Source organism: Thalassophryne amazonica, chromosome 20 (assembly GCF_902500255.1).
Source record: "Thalassophryne amazonica chromosome 20, fThaAma1.1, whole genome shotgun sequence".
Lineage (NCBI taxonomy): Eukaryota > Metazoa > Chordata > Actinopteri > Batrachoidiformes > Batrachoididae > Thalassophryne > Thalassophryne amazonica.
The window spans coordinates 49,751,954-49,768,813 of record NC_047122.1 but is presented as its reverse complement, the minus strand read 5'-3'; the positions used below and the strand labels follow the sequence as shown (position 1 = coordinate 49,768,813).

The 16,860-nt window shown below is 38.7% G+C and overlaps 2 long non-coding RNA genes across 2 annotated transcripts; both read right to left on the bottom strand.

Annotated features, from left to right (window-relative positions):
- Window positions 1-4,032: 4,032 nt before the first annotated feature.
- Window positions 4,033-5,862, bottom strand: LOC117502442. The gene is made up of 4 exons (XR_004558296.1): window positions 5,127-5,862; window positions 4,892-5,010; window positions 4,718-4,782; window positions 4,033-4,114 (listed from the first exon to the last, which is right to left on the bottom strand). It is a non-coding gene; the product is annotated as an uncharacterized LOC117502442 (long non-coding RNA).
- An 8,438-nt stretch (window positions 5,863-14,300) lies between these two features.
- Window positions 14,301-16,860, bottom strand: LOC117502443. The gene is made up of 3 exons (XR_004558297.1): window positions 16,824-16,860; window positions 16,601-16,697; window positions 14,301-15,041 (listed from the first exon to the last, which is right to left on the bottom strand). It is a non-coding gene; the product is annotated as an uncharacterized LOC117502443 (long non-coding RNA).

Sequence of the window (16,860 nt, the reverse complement as noted above, 5' to 3'; positions counted from 1 at the left end):
AGCTATAGTTGGCTAATACTGTAGGTACATGGGATGCTTGAGCTTGGATTGATTTTCTTGTATGAAAATCCTCTATTCAAACAAATTCTCAGGGTGCCCCACAGAGCAGCCCAACCAAATGAAATGCTTTGCAAAAATCAGCATAGACAGCAAAGAATAGGATGGTTCATTTCTTGGTCTTAAAGCCTGTTGCAGTTGTTGCACTGTTTCATTCAGACTGTGCAGCAATTGACTGTGATTGAATCCTGTTGAGGATGAACCCACAGTTCCCAGCATAGAAAGCAGGCACTCTTACAATGAAGCAAAAGCCCAAAGGCCTTACTGGCTGTTACTAGAACATCATTTGGCATTGGGGAGTGAGGTTTACTTTGCTGCATAGCACCACCTGCTGGCCAGCATTAAACAAGCACTTTTCCCAGCAAGAGCAGTATAATACCCCTGTAGTTCTTGCAGTCCACCAGTATCAAGCACCCTTTCCAAAGTGATCAAGTCCTTATAGCTGTCTTCCAAATTGGAAGAAAGCTCATTTGCAATTCCAGAATGACCGTATCCCACCCAACCTGAAGGAGTTCTGTTGACAAAACCACAAATCCCTGCAGTTTACCCCAGCTTCAGCTGTTTCACCCCTTTCGTCATCTAATATTTGGTGGTTCACACCTTAATTGGGAGATCAGTCACCAGAACCCTGGCTCTCAAGGTGTACAACATCTCGGCAAGATTCACCCTCGTATGACTTGTTAAAGCAGGCGGCTCAACTGAATAGTTCAGTAGAATCGTATTCTTTCTCAGGTGTTTGCCGAAAGTCGATTTGGTTTAGTTTTTCTTTCATTTCTGATCTGTGACACATTCTCTCACATTCACTCTGTTTTAATTCCAAGTTTGACTTTGGTTTAGCATTTATGTCAAGGACACACATGAAATATTAACATAGCGGAGAATTAAACTTGTAGATGGACTGATTTTGATGAAATGATGTTGGTAAATGCTGAAGATGATGTTACACAACACTGGTGCAAAAGCACTTTAAGTTTCATTATTACTACTGTAAAACAACCAGGAAGAAATAAAAGTGGATATACAAGAAAACATGCCAACCATCATGGCTTTAACATGTACTGATGGTTGCTGTGTTTTCTTGTAAGCAATAATGAGTTTAAATGAGCTCCTCCTTAACACAGAAGAAAATGTACTTTTTAAACATTTACAGTCATTTATGTAGTTGGAAAGTTAAAGGAGAAGTTTGGCTTTTTTTCAACATAGTCTCTACTATTAGATACTTTGGAGTACATCTTTTCACTCAGGATGAAAACTAGTTTAATCTGCACATTATTGATTTAGAATTCAAATACTTTTGGGGGTTAAGCTGCTACATAATTTTACTGTAGGGGGCAACCTAAAACACTCAGTTAAACTGCTTCTTACAGCCAAAAAATAAGTAAAAATGTCACTAGGAGTGTATGGTAGTATGACAAAAACTCAGAAAATTGTGCTAAATAATTAACCTCAGGTCTTTTTTACAACCTCAGAAACCAAAACTATTACCTCTGAACTCAAGAATGCTCTTTTTTTTTGTCTTTGATGCTGTTTTCATAAATGAACACTTCCTGACAAATGGGACAGTATGTGTACCCTTACATGATAATGGGGTTTTAATTATGCATGCTAATTGAGAATTTTCATTAAAGTGCACTGAATTGCACACAGCTGGTATTTATCATGTTTATGCAGGATACGAGGGCTGTCCATAAAGTATAGGTCCTTCTTATTTTTTTCAAAACCTATATGGATTTCATTCATATGTTTTTACGTCAGGCATGCTTGAACCCTTGTGCGCATGCGTGAGTTTTTCCACGCCTGTCGGTTACGTCATTCGCCTGTGAGCACTCCTTGTGGGAGGAGTCGTCCAGCCCCTCGTCGGAATTCCTTTGTCTGAGAAGTTGCTGAGAGACTGGCGCTTTGTTTGATCAAATTTTTTCTAAACCTGTGAGACACATCGAAGTGGACACGGTTCGAAAAATTAAGCTGGTTTTCGGTGAAAATTTTAACGGCTGATGAGAGATTTTGAGGTGATACTGTCGCTTTTAAGGACTTCCCACGGAGCGAGACGTCGTGCAGCACTCCCAGGCGCCGTCGTCAGCCTGTTTCAAGCTGAAAACCTCCACATTTCAGGTTCTATTGATCCAGGACGTCGTGAGAGAACAGAGAAGTTTCAGAAGAAGTCGGTTTCAGCATTTTATTTGGATATTCCACTGTTAAAGGAGATTTTTTTAATGAAAGACGTGCGGGCGGATTGCAGCGTCGGCTCGCAGCCGCCGCGACGCTCCGCCACAGGAAAAAATTTTGATCAAACAAAGCGCCAGTCTCTCAGCAACTTCTCAGACAAAGGAATTCCGACGAGGGGCTGGACGACTCCTCCCACAAGGAGTGCTCACAGGCGAATGATGTCATCGACAGGCGTGGAAAAACTCACGCATGCACACGAGGGTTCAAGCATGTCTGACGTAAAAACATATGAATGAAATCCACATAGTTTTTGAAAAAAATAAAAAGGACCTATACTTTATGGACAGCCCTCGTATTTAGGAATTTATCTGAATTTAGGAGAGTCTGCTGAGTCTGACGTGGAAAACTCAATAGTCCTTGACAGCCAGTTGAGTTTCATTATCTATCTTCTCCCCCTTGGTAACATATTTCGTAAAAATAACATTCAATTTCATTGCTATGCGGATGACACCCAGCTCTACCTTTCCACCAAACCCACCTCCATCCTACCTCCCACCTCCCTCTGTGATTGCTTGCAGCAAATCAAATCCCGGTTTTCCTCTAACTTTCTCAAACTCAGTAGTGACAAAACTGAGGTTCTCCTTGTTGGTTCTAAATCCACTCTCACAAAAGCTAACAGTTTCACTATTATTACTGACAACTCCTTCGTCTCCCCATCCCCTCAGATCAAGAGTCTGGGTGTTGTCCTCAAGGGTACTTTGTCATTTCAAACCCACATCAATAACATCACCCGGTCTGCATATTTACATCTTCAAAACATTGTCTACGTCAATTACACACTTCTGTCACACTTCTCTCTAGTCACCTCCCTCCTGGATTATTGTAACTCTCTTCTCTTTGGTCTACCCCAAAAGCTTCTTCATAAGCTCCAACTGGTTCAGAATGCAGCAGCTTGGATCATCACAGGAACACCATTCATTCACCACATCACCCCTGTTCTTCAACAACTTCACTGGCTTCCAGTCACTCACTGCATTGACTATAAAAATCATCCTTCTAACCTTCAAGACCCTCCATAACCTTGCTCCGCCATACCTCATTGAACTTCTTCACACCCAGCCACACCCTTAGATCATCATCTTCTCTCAGCTTTGCTATTCCTCCTTCCCGCTTGACCACTATGGGATTTAGAGCTTTCAGCCACTCTCCCCCCCACATTTGGAACTCCCTTCCACCAGATATCCATAACATTGACTCTCTGGTTATTTTCAAATCACATCCCAAAACCCACCTGTTCAAGAAAACATATTCACCATGAGTTCCACTCATTCACTGCATAACTTTTGTCTTGTTTTGAATTGTTATAAAATTTCTTTTTAACTGTTAAATGCCCTTTAAATTTTTTATTCTAATTTATTGTTATGTTTTCAAATCTGTTTATTGCTGCGGTGCTGTCCTTGAGTTTTTTGAAAGGCGCCTATAAATGGAATGTATTATTATTAAATGGAATTCTGTCAATGGCAAGAAAAACCCTTTAAAAAAGCCTGGGAAAACCCTTAAAACACGTGACCCACCTTTACACTGACATGACGAGGAGGAAAGCATTCAGCTGAGTCAAGTCTTGAATGTTGACTGGCCAGTTCTTTCTCTCATACAATAGTCATGAAAAACGAAAGTGGAAGTAGTATATAAGAATAAAAGGCAAACATAAAAGCATACTGATGCAACAAAATACTTTTTGTGTTTGTCTGGTTTGACATTTAAAAGTTTTTTTTGCCTCTATATAACAGTGCAGTAATGACACAAATGTCATTTTCTCATTCTGGAGTAATTTATTACAGGAATTTCTACAAACACATACTACATATGTCCTTCAAAATTAGTGAAGAATCTGAAAAGGAGAAAACAGGTGTTAAATAAGAACACAGAGCAAAGCCAGGTGTTTTCTGCATAATGATTTTATATTCTAATCCAATTACATTTTTTACGCAAATCTGATTGGTTAATCGTGTGAGATTTAAGACCATAAAATATCGCGTGGATGGTGGCAAAATATTCAACCGTTCAACGACAGAAATTGGTCAATTTAAGATACCATACGAAAGTATTGATGTGGATTCTGCTCACAGAATTTCCAGTTTGGCATGAAGACGCTGTTGCTACGGTAAGATTTGACGAGCCGACCACACCCTTTGTCTGCGTAACAGTTTTATTGAGCTATATTATTATGCGGATTAAGATGTAGCCTTCAGTGGTGGACACGGATCCATGCAAACGTTGGTACTGGAATAGAATGGGAGTAATCCCCTTGTGTCTGATGATTTGTGGACCTTAATGCTGGATTACGGTCGAAAATAGCCGTTTTACTGGCTCTGCTAACGCATCACTGGTAAAACTCAATTTGCGACCGTAAAATCCAGCATTAACATCCGCAAGTCATCAGACACAAGGGGGTTATTCCATAATTGCACACTGAATAAAAAGTCACACTTACTGACACTTCTCAGTGAGTGAACATTCAGATGTGATGGAATTCCAGTGAATTTGATCATTTGGAAGCTGAAACAGACAAAAAAGTTAACTGCTCAGACTCATTGTACGTAGAAGTGTAAATGTGCAGTCAGTTATTTCCCAGACAAATTCAACCTGTTTGTAAAACAATGCTTACATTTTTCCTTCCCACTATGGACATAAACACAAGCAACTGCTGCGGCTGCCAGTATAGCCACAGCTCCATCCGAGATGTTAACCTCCATCTTTATGTTTTCCTTAGTTTTTTCTGCGCTCCTAAGAACACAAGTGACATCAAGTGTAATATAGAGAAAGTTGTATTTTTAAAAGTCTGCCTGATCTAGCTGAGAAATGCTATAACACGAGATAAATCTAAAATGTAAATCACTTACCAAGACACAGGCATCATGTCGACTTCAATTTCAGCTTTGCTCGTCTCCTCTGACGCTCTGTAACTTACAGGTTGGTTTCAGATGATACCGACCTGTTATATTGTCTCAGTGATCATGTGATGAATGACGTTTGAGCTTCAGCACTTTCAGTTTAAACCTTTTGTAACCTTTTTGGAAACTGCATTTTTACCTGTTGATCACCTTGTTTGCTTATCCAGGACTTTGAACCCTGGTGAATGTAAAACTTTTTATTTTCTAATCACTCAACTGAATGATAAGAAAAATGAAACACCTTTAATAAACTTAACCTTTTTATGAAAAAGTCATATGAATAAACTGATGAATAGATACAACCCCAATTCAGAAAAAGTTGATATAGTACGGAGTAGAAACCCTGCAGTTATTTTTCTATTTACTTCGACTTCTGTTTCATTGCAGACAATATGAACCAAAGATATTTCATGTTTCATTTGTTAATATACACATCCATTCCTGCATTTAAGGCCTGCAACACATTTATAAAAAAAATGGTTGAGATGCCCAAGCATTTGCCACTTTTTAATGTTTCTATTTCTTCCTTCTCACAACATCTAAAAGACATTTTGGCATTGAGGACACCAAGCGATGAAGCGTTTGAGACGTTATTGTACCTCCTTCATGTAAACACATCTTAAAGTGTGCAACAGTATGGGGTCATGGTTGTTGCATTTTTGTTGTTTGTCTCAAATGTCTTCATACATTCTCTATTGGGAACAGATCAGTGTTCTGCTGTAGTCATGCCTCTGTAATGTGTACAGAATGTGGTCTTTTATTGTCTTGTTGAAAAATGCATGAATGTCCCTGGAAAAAAAAAAAAACATTGTCTTGCAGGAAGCATATGTTGCTCAAAAATCTCATTGCACTTTTCTGCCTTAATGCTACCATCACAGAAGTGTAACTCAACATTGTCAAGGGCGCTGGTACAACCTTAAACCTAACAGACCCTGGATTTTGGACTTTTTCCTTTTTGAAAAGAGTCTGTAAGGTCCTTTTCATTAATTTATTCTAAAAATAACTGGAATACTGATTTGTCTGACCACAGTATATGATTCTACTGAGGGATGGTCCAACCTAGCAGCCTGCGAGCCCAGAGAAATCAGTGCTGCTTCTGAACAAGGTCAAGATTAGCCTTTTTTTGCACAGTAAAGATTTAAGTGGCATTAAAGATTTAACAGACATTAATAAATATAAGTTTCTTTTGTTGTGTTTGACAAAGGTTTCCCTAAGTAATTCCATACTCTTGTGGTTATATCAGCTATTGATGAATGACTGTTCTTGATACAGTGTCATCTGACTGATCGTGATCACGGGTGTAGGCTTGTGCTCTTGCCCTTTATGCACTGAAATTTCTCCAGATTCCTTAAATCATTTAATGATATATTATGCACTGTAAAGGGAGAGATATGCATATCCTTTCCAATCTTTCCTTGAGAAACACTGTATTTAAACCTTTGAATAATTTTATCATGCATATATTGACAAACATGAACTCCTTTGTCCATCTTTGCTTCTGAAAGACTTAACCTTTCTGAGAAACTGCTTTTGTACCAAATTCTAATTACAATCACCTGTTGACATCCCGTTTGAAATAACATTATTTATTTTTGACTCATTACTAACACTAAATTGCCCCATAAACTTTTTTTTGGAATGTATTGCAGGCTTAAAATGTATTAATGGATGCATATTAACAAATGAAATGATGTTGACACACAAAACAAGAAATATCTTGGGTTCAGATTATATTTTCATTCCTGTTTGTTTGTCATCAGGTAATGTCAAAGGGACGGGAACCGATTTAATTGAAACTTGGTGTCGTGGGTAACTGCAGGAAGAGTTGATTTCATTTTTGTTGCATGACCCCAAAAGTGGATCTTTCTTTTGAGCGTTGTGTTTTGATCTTGATTCCTTTGGACCTCATCTTGCCTTTGATCTTAGATCTCCGACCCTGATCCTTTTGATCTTTGATCTCTTCTCCTTCTTGTTCTCATTGTTTTCCATTGCTCAGAAAGTCTTGTCTTTCCCATAAAGCAGTGTAGATTTGTTTTTGTTTCGCTTCTGGCCACACCCTCTTTTGTTCCACCTTACTTACAAGATGTCTCAAATTATTTTAACTTGGTTCAGTTATGGCTACAAGCTAACAAATTGCTTCTGAACAATAAAAATCTCACTCAGTGTTAATTAAGAAAAGCTGTATATCAGCAGGTGAGCTCATTCTTACTTCTTTGGATAATACTCCAATTGTTCCTGTTGAGCAGTTTAAATATTCAGGTCTTTGGCTTGATCTTCCTCTTTCTTTTACAAACCATATTCAGTCTATTACAAATAAAATTATATATCAATTGAAACTACTTTATCAGTCAATTAATTGTTTTAATTTTTCGGTAAGAAAGAGGATTGTCATGCAATTATTACGCCCTATTCTTGATTATAGTGATATAGTTTATCAAAATACTTCATCTTCTCATCTTAAACCACTTAATGTAGTTTACAACAGTTTGTGTAGGTTTATTCTTTGCTGCCCCTTTATGACTCACCATTGTGACCTTTATAACCAGTTGTCCTGGCTTACTCCGTCCTCCAGATGACAATTTCACTGGTTATTTATTTTTAAATGCATTAATCTTAGTTATCCAGAATATTTAAAACAATATCTGACTCGTTTTGGTTCTTTTTATAATTTGAGTCATGCATCTCAATCTTTTTTGTTGTCCCATGAATTAATAAGGGAACTGGAAAATTCTCATTCAGACATAAAGCACCCTTTGATTGGAACAGTCTTCCTTCCTCTGTCTGCTCTATAACCTTTTTGTCTGCATTTAAAAGTGCCCTTGTTCATCACCTTAAGAACATATGTAACTTTTTGATTTTGTTTGTCCATAACAATTCATTTTATGGCTTGTTGTTGTTATTGAGGACTCCCTTGAAAACAAGATTATATATCTCAAGGGGTTTATCCTTTCAAGTTAAATAAATAAATAAATTTGCTTGACATTTTGTACATGAATTTGAACTTCAACAGATTTGCACAGGTGAAAGTTCACAGAACTAAAAAAAAAACAAAACATAATGCTCATTTGTAGGATTTTTAGTTTGTCAAGTACATCTTTTTTAATTTTATTAGTAACAATAATATAGTAGCAAGTTTAGAAAGTGAACAAGAGATGAACACACACTATGAAATCTGAATATCTCAGTCCTCTCTGTTCATCTCTAATATAAAGCTGTAGTGTCTATAATCACAGCCACCAAACCTAATCACTCCCTGTTGTCACGGGCATCTTGTCTGGGTGACGTCTGTCACTTATGTTATTTCTGAGAAATGAACAGATTGACATGAAAGCCCAGGTGTAAACAACACTAATTATACCTGTGATACTATTCAGGTGACAGGCATCTAAAAGAATGTTACTGGGCCGGTTCATCTCACAAAAGAAGCATTGAAAGTTCAGGAAAACACAGCAACCATAAAAGCACACTGAGGCAACAAAATACCTCTTGGGATTTTTAGTTAGTTTGTTTTAATGATTGATAATATAAAATTTTAATGATAATGATATGACCTGATGAATCCCAGATGACACATTTCCCATTCATGGATGTGTGCCCTCAGAATCCTTTGCGCGCTGGGGAGGGAGGCTTGATAATGGCTCAGCTTAATGCTAAATTTAACATTGAAAATGCCAGACATGCTAACGCATTAGTATTGGTCCTGGATTTTAGTTATAAAATACATCTATCAACCCTTTCAGAAGACCATAACTGGTCAGTTTAACATAAAAAGGTAAATATTACTCTCTTTAGGGTTTTAGCAGGGAAAAACTAAGATAAAGCGAAATAAAACAAAGAACCAATGAAGCAGCAGATCAAAGATCAAAGCACTGCTTCATTGGTTCAAGGTTCAAAGCAAAGCCGCGCTGCAGAAACGGTTGATTATACAGACCCGCTGCAGGGTCTGTAATCAATGTAAAGAAATGATCATTTTCCTGACAAACACCCCCAAAAACAATGGTAAGGGAATTGTTAAGCAAAAAGGCTATTGATGTTGATGGATCAAATCATTTCTTAAGGATACCCGAAAAGAACCAGTTCCCAACACACAACCCTAACAGCAACACTTTTTTTTTTCTTTTTTTTAAATAAAACCCACATTAAAGATTCACGATTATCTTAGTTAAACACCTAAATACATATTTTGGTTGAACTCACCTCCATAACAATGCAATGTTGCAACCAAGTTGCTGCAAACGCTTGTTTACACTAACAACGAAATTTCGGCCTCCCCAGTGAGAACGTGATTACACGCAAGGTTTGACACTGCAAAGGCGTCTATAAGAGTTCAGTGAGTACTTTATTACAGGGATTATCACCAACACAAAGTACACATATCCTTAAGAATTAGTGAGGAATCTGCAAAGGAGAAAATAAAAATCAGAATGTAGAGCAAAGCCCAACATTTTCTGCAGAATGACTTTGTACTGACTATTGTAATTAAAAAATGTCATACTTGCTCTTCTAAGTGAATGTATTCACAGGCGTGATGGAGTTCTAGAGCCTTTCAGTCAGAATGTTCCTTTTGAAACAGACAAACAAAAAAATGAATCCTGAAACTCACAGTGGAAGTGTTTCATTTCCTAGATGAATAAGCCTGTTTTTAAAATTGTTTTATTACTTACAATTTTTTCCTTGATTTTCATCTGCAAAAATACAACAATTGATATCATAAATAAATGATTATTATCATTTATTATTGTCTTCCATTTCCAAAGCCAAGCTCTGGTGGGTCCGAAGCCCACCACTGCTGTATTTATTGTATTACCAATGATGTGAAGCATTCGGTGGTATTAGGTTGGACGTTCCATGCTCAACCATTGCTTGATGAAAACTAATATATGTGCTATTGCAATACAGACGACGCTGGATGTGTTGTCGAGGCTTGGGACAGAGTTCTTGATCACCAGACGAGAGTCTAAGTGTTTTAACTGTGCTCACTTGTTCAAAAAGATGTCCTTAAAGGTGTTCAGAAACGTCAGAAGAAGATCGAACTCTCTAAGCAACAGTTTTTATTTTGCCAGCAAAGGAAGCAAAATTCGCAGTCATCAAGAACAGTGGAACAGCTTGGTTTGCGTTCATCTTAAATACCGGATAGAGGGCAATTTTCCCACCCCAAAGGGTGGTCTTTTCTAAATATAGCAAGTTTGACACCAATTAAAACATCTGTGGATAATGTTATTTTTTGGGACGTATCCAGGAGATCACTTTTCTGCAAAGTACCCAAGTCTTGTGAGTTCAGGTCTTGTTTTATTTTTTTCTTCGTGCTTCAGTCCTCTGTCAGACCTTACTTTGATCTAATCTTAAAAAACAAACAAATTCATCATAATTTTTCCACTGGTATGTTTGATTAATTCAATTTCCCCCTTTAAAAAGTTATTTACTTAATTTCAATTTCTTACATTATTCACACACTATATATGTTTTTGCATACAACATTTGAAAATATCAGGTGTTTTTCTAAATGTTTTTAACTAATCTGTGCAAAAAGAGTATCTACCAATCCTTCTAAACAACTGTTAAATGTTATCAGTAATACACAACATACGAAGTCTATTAGAAAAGTATCCGACCTTTGGCCGGAGGAAAAAAAAACTGGCTTACCTGGAGGGTTGGAAACCTAATCACCCTCGAAGTACACTCCTTGGGACTCCACACACTTCTCCCAGCGGTGTCGCCACTGTTGGAAGCATTCCAAAAACGCCTCTTTCGGGATGGCACGCAGCTCCGCCGTTGTTGCAGCCATGATGTCCTCCCTCATCTCAAAACGCGTTCCTTTTAATGGTCTTTTAATTTTTGGGAACAGCTAGAAGTCGCAAGGGACCATGTCAGGGGAGTATGGAGCCTGTGGAACCACAGGAGTTTGGTTTTTAGACAAATAAGTCAGAATCAAGTTGGAGGAATGAGCTGGAGCATTGTCTTGGTGGAGGCGCCAATTTCCTGTGGCCCACAACTCTGGTCTCTTGCGCCGTACAGCTTCACGGAGGCGACGGAGGACATCCCTGTAATACTCCTTCATTACTGTTTGACCCTGTGGTGCGTACTCGTGGTGTACCACACCGCAGGAGTAAAAAAAAAAAAAAAAAACAGCATTACCTTCACGTTGCTGCGCACTTGGCGCGCCTTCTTTGGTCGTGGCGACGTGGAATGTTTCCACTGTGACGACTGGAATTTCGTTTCCGGGTCGTACCCGTACACCCAGGACTCATCGCCGGTGATAATAGTGTCCATAAAGCTGGGATCACTTTGTGTGGAGTCCAGCATGTCCTGTGAGACTTCCACACGGAAGTGCTTTTGCTCCGCCGTCAGCAACCTCGGCACGAACTTCGCAGCCACTCGCTTCATGCCCAAATCTTCTGTAACAATGGAATGTGCCGAAAAAGTACTGATGTCCACTTCGTCCGCAATTTCTTGGATGGTCACTCGACGGTCCCGCATCACCACAGCATTCACTTTGGAAATGATCTCGTCATTTCGGCACGTCGATGGTCGGCCGGAGCGCGGCGCGCTCTCCACCGTTACGCGTCCGTCTTTAAACCGGATGTACCACTCCTTAATCTGTGTGGTGCTCATAGCTTCATCCCCGAAAGCCGTCTTTATTTTTCGAATGGTTTCCACTTGGCTGTCGCCAAGTTTCTGGCAAAATTTGATGCAATAGCACTGCCCCAATCGTTCCGCCATTTTCCTTGCAAGAAAAATCCGCCGATCGCACAGGACCACTCCCCACACAAAGGCTGCTCACAGGCGAATAACGCAGCCGACAGGTGGGACAGAACTCACGCATGCGCACTAAGGTTCAAGGTTGGCTGATGCAATCTCACGTGACTCAGATCCATAAAGTTTAAAAAAAAAAAAAAAAGGTTGTTTTTTTTTTTAATAGACCTCGTAATCATCTTCTGGCATTTGCATATCATCATAATATGTTTGTTGTTAGCACATCGCTTGTCTGTGGTAGCGATTACAGCACAGCTGCAGCCTTTAAATGTAAAATTAATAATTTGTTATTGGTGCACATTTATGAACTGTTCAGCAGGACTTCATGTACAAAGGCTACATACGCACAAAAACATGGCGTATGTCCATCTCCACACTAACATCCAGATGTATCAAATGACCGTGGAAATGTGCGGCGCCACACGCCAACGTCATGGCTGGCGTACGCACATTTCTGCAGCTATCGCTCCTTTGGTGACAGGGGTGAGGCTAGGCAACTGTTAATAATATGAAAACAAGAAGTCAACAGAGTGATGTGCACAACAGAGAGTAAATAGTTTATTTGTTTAATTGTCTCTAATGAAAATCAGCACAATGCACATTTGGTCATGTGCACATTCAAATATGATTTTTAGTTATTCTTTTTCTGTGTATTTTGCTGGTGAAACTAGAGTTGCAGAGCTTCCTGACAAGCCCCTGATTGTCTCCCTATGTTGAGTATTTGTCAATAAAAATGTGCATAAAGTTGTGAATGTCACACACTATTAGCTGTGGCGCACTTCAGCATTCATTAATAGTTTGGTTCATTTCAGTGGTGTATTGTGTTCTGCCTTCATCTGACCCTAGGGGACTGTGGCTACCCGCTAAGAACATGGCTGATGACCCCTCTAACGAACCCCAACACCAACCAACAGAAGCGGTACAATGAACTCCATTCTTCACTCGGACAGTAGTGGAGGGGGCAAACAGCCTGATGAAGGGACCGTGGTGTTGCGTGGACAGTTTGGCGGGGGGTGCTGTACAGACCTGAGAAGGTGTGCCGCATTGTGATAGCCTCTGGGATCCTCCACAACATGGCACACCGCCACGGCATACTGCCAGAGCAAAACATCCCACCCACCAGAGGAACCCGATGCAAAAAGTAAACCCAATTTCCAGGCAGAAAATATAGCAAAAGGAGTAGTGCAACAAGAGGATTTAATGTTTCCAAAGTGATATCAGTCCAAACAGGTGATGGAAAAAAAACTGCTCCAAACAAAACATAAAACAATCATTCAAACAGAGAGTCACCAAAAAACTACTACAGCCATGAAAAGGCGGCAACATCAAAGGTCAAAAGTACTTATAAAAACCAGGAGCAGTGTGAATAGAGAACAAACGCAAGGAACCAGCAAATGAACAGTGAACCAGGTGCGACTTAAATACAAGTCAAACTGATGACAAAATGGAAGACAGGTGTGGCAGGATCAAAGGTCAAGAGGCAACACAAGGTGAACAAATACTTAAACAGATATCTCAAGTGAAGTAGAACCTAACCAGCCCAGTCTCACGTTTTTTTTTTCGTGCTCCCGTGACAAAATGAGTCAAATTTTTGTGAAGGAGCTTTTTTAAGTCACTATTACTAACACTCCTTCCCCCCACCATAACCATAACCACCCCCCCTTCACTTTTAATTTCGTGCAACCATGAATTAGAATGAATTTGTGCTACTGAAACGAAAATGAGGCGCTTTTCATCACAATATCACAAACCAATAGATTAATGTATATTTTGTGCTGCTGAATCACTACTTGCCGTGAGACTGGGTTGAACATAACATGACCATAACTGGAAGATAACCAAGAAGAAGAAGTCACAAAACCAAAAGACTGATCCAAAACCCACATAGTACAAAATAAATGTAGAACTTAAAAGGGCACAAAAAAAAAAAAAAAAAAAAAAGTGGAAAAAACTGATGAACAGACTGCACATAATTAAAAACACCATGATAATCAGCTATAACAAAACACGAAACAATACCCAAAGCCGAATCAAAAATAAAAAGCAGAAAACCGACATGGATCTATCAAGTGAACACAGTGCAAAACAGAGGAGCTACACAGAAAACCCAGAGAACCAATCCAAAGAGAAACAGTAGAAAACAAGAACAATCAGAGATTTCTGACATCTGCCAATCTGGATCCAGATCACCTCCAAAATGCAGTGGAGTCTTTCACGGCCTCATATCTATCTGTGGTGCAAATTTGGTGAGAATACGGGAAGTAGTTTTGATGTAATCCTTCAAAGCCTATATAAAGTGAAATCTTGATCCATGATCCGGAGCTGGATCACCTCCAAAATTTAATAGTCTTTCATACCCTAATATCTATCTGTGGTGAAAATATCATCAAAATTTGTGCAGTAGTTTTGACGTAATCCTACTAACAGGCAGGCAGACAGCCATAAAGAAATAAATGCTGAGGATTTTATTACTTCCTTGGCGGATGTAACAGACATGAAGAAGAGCGAAATAAGGAATCAAGCAGTAAACAAACTACAACTAAATCCATCAACAAAAGGCAGAAAACTAACGTGGAACTCAAAAATGGATAAAGTGTGAATGGGGGAAAGCCACATGAGACATCAAGGAGACAAATGACAAAAGAGACAAGGACAGAAGAAACCAGACAGACAAGGATCAACCACAAGGACTACTGACACCAACCAAGATAACAACCCAGAGACAACCCACGGAAGGAATGTGGACAGAACGCAATGACGTTTAACAACAAGGCACAGATAGGGAGCCGATCACAGAAATAAGAAGACACACCATAACCATATAAGTGAAAACACAGAAACAGGATAAAACAAAACCCTGAACCAAAGACACAAACAGGCAGTCAAATGCAGACACAACAGCAAAGACAGAATTCACTTATTCACAAGTGCATTTATTGTTTTACTAATATCACTAAGGACATTAATCATTTGATCCATGATGCCACCAATTGCTCTCACTCAGAATTCCCTCTTCTGATTCCAGTGCAGTTTGAGTGAGGACACAGTTGGTGTGGAGACGCCGGTGCTGGAGGTGTCAGTGGTCCGGTGGAGCTGGTGGAGATGCTGAGTCTATACTTACAAGTGGGTCGACACAGTAAGACAAGACATTGTCATTTTAAGGCCAAGACCTGCCACCATTAAAGTGAAAGTATGAGAAACCTATCAAGCCACATAATCAGTGTAATATAGAGGAAATTTGTATTTTTGAAGGAAAACTATAAATCACCTTCAACGACTCGTGTCTGTCTTTTGATTGAGGAAGAAGAAAGTGGGGCCAGTAAATGCTGAAGCTGCTCTTATGTGGCATTACTGTTGTGCAAAAACACTTTACCTTTTCTTTTTATCACTTTCTATATCTCACTGCTGACAAACACCCTCCAAATAATACCTCTGCCAAGGAGGTTATATTTCCATTTCTTGTTTCTTTGACGGCAGTTAATGTCAAAGTGCAAGGAATCGATTTTTGGAAAACCTGGTGGCAAAGTAGACTTTAGGTCCAGACAGAGCTGATTATACTTTTTTCTTACAGATCCAGAAGTGGATCATTCTAAAGTTTTGTGCTTTGATCCTGATTCCTAGTTTTTTAGTTTCTGAACACACCCACCCTTTTAAAGACAGTCTAAGCGTGATTCTTAGACTACGGGCACTTTTATGTCCCTTGATCATATTTTATGAAAAAAAGAAAAAAGGGGAAATTTCACACTTCTATAGTTATCTTTACAATGAAAGTGTTTTAAGAAATTTGTTCTAGTAGTCTATGATGACTTTTTCACTTTTTTTCAGCATCATTATATGCAAATATTGCCGTTTTGTGCTTGTCCCACACCCAGACTTATGATCTTCAATGATAAAAATGAATAGTAAACAAACGTTTTTTCTAATGTTTTAAAATATCTCTGAATAAAATATCAGTAAAATAATCAAAACATAATTGGGGTATTCAATGTCATACAACTGTTGTGATTTTTTTAAACGAAATGTAGTTGTCCCACACTATTGCCGTAATTTCCACCACAACAATAATGTCCCTTTAAAAAGTTTGTATGAAAGATTGTGTGGGTAGTTTCTATGGAGATAAACAGTAACATCAGAGCACATGTATATAGCACCAAATCACAACAAACAGTTGCCCCAAGGCGCTTTATATTGTAAGGCAATGGTGTGGTGGAAATTACATTTACAAGGCCAATAGTGCCCGTAGTTAAAGAATCACCCCTAAATGCCTTACCTCTTCAAGATTATTTTAACCAAATGATTTGCTTGACATTTTATGGAACACTTTGACAAACAAATTTCTTCCAATAGAAAGCACACATGACATTAAAACTGTAACATGATGCCCATTTGTAGGTTTATTATTTTTATCAAGTAGGTGTTTTGTTTTATCACATAAAACATAAAAATACACGGCTGCGGTAATTTTAGTAAATGAACACACTGTCCTGCTGTAAGAATGCTGGTCAGTTCTTATATCTCATACAAGAACCAGGAAGCAATTAAGGTGGGACTATAGGAACCCATAAAAGCAAAAAATACATACTGAAGCATCTTTTTTGTCAGTTGTTAAATTGCAATTAACCATTTCTCAGAAAAATAAACCTGTGTTGTAAAACGGTTGAATTACTTACCTCTTCCTCTTCTGTACTGAAGCATAATAACAATTGCTACTGTAGCACCTAATAATACAGCCAGGAAACGAGTGAAGCATCGTAAGCAAATGCCTTCCTAAAGACAGAAATGAGCAGCACAGTCAGTGTAGTATAGAAATGTGTTCATATTCTTAAAAGTCTCACTAATCTAGTTAAGAAAAAACTGCAATGCATGATAAAATACTAAGCTATAAATCCTTACACAGCTAGACCAGTTGTGTCTGTCTCAGCTCCACTTC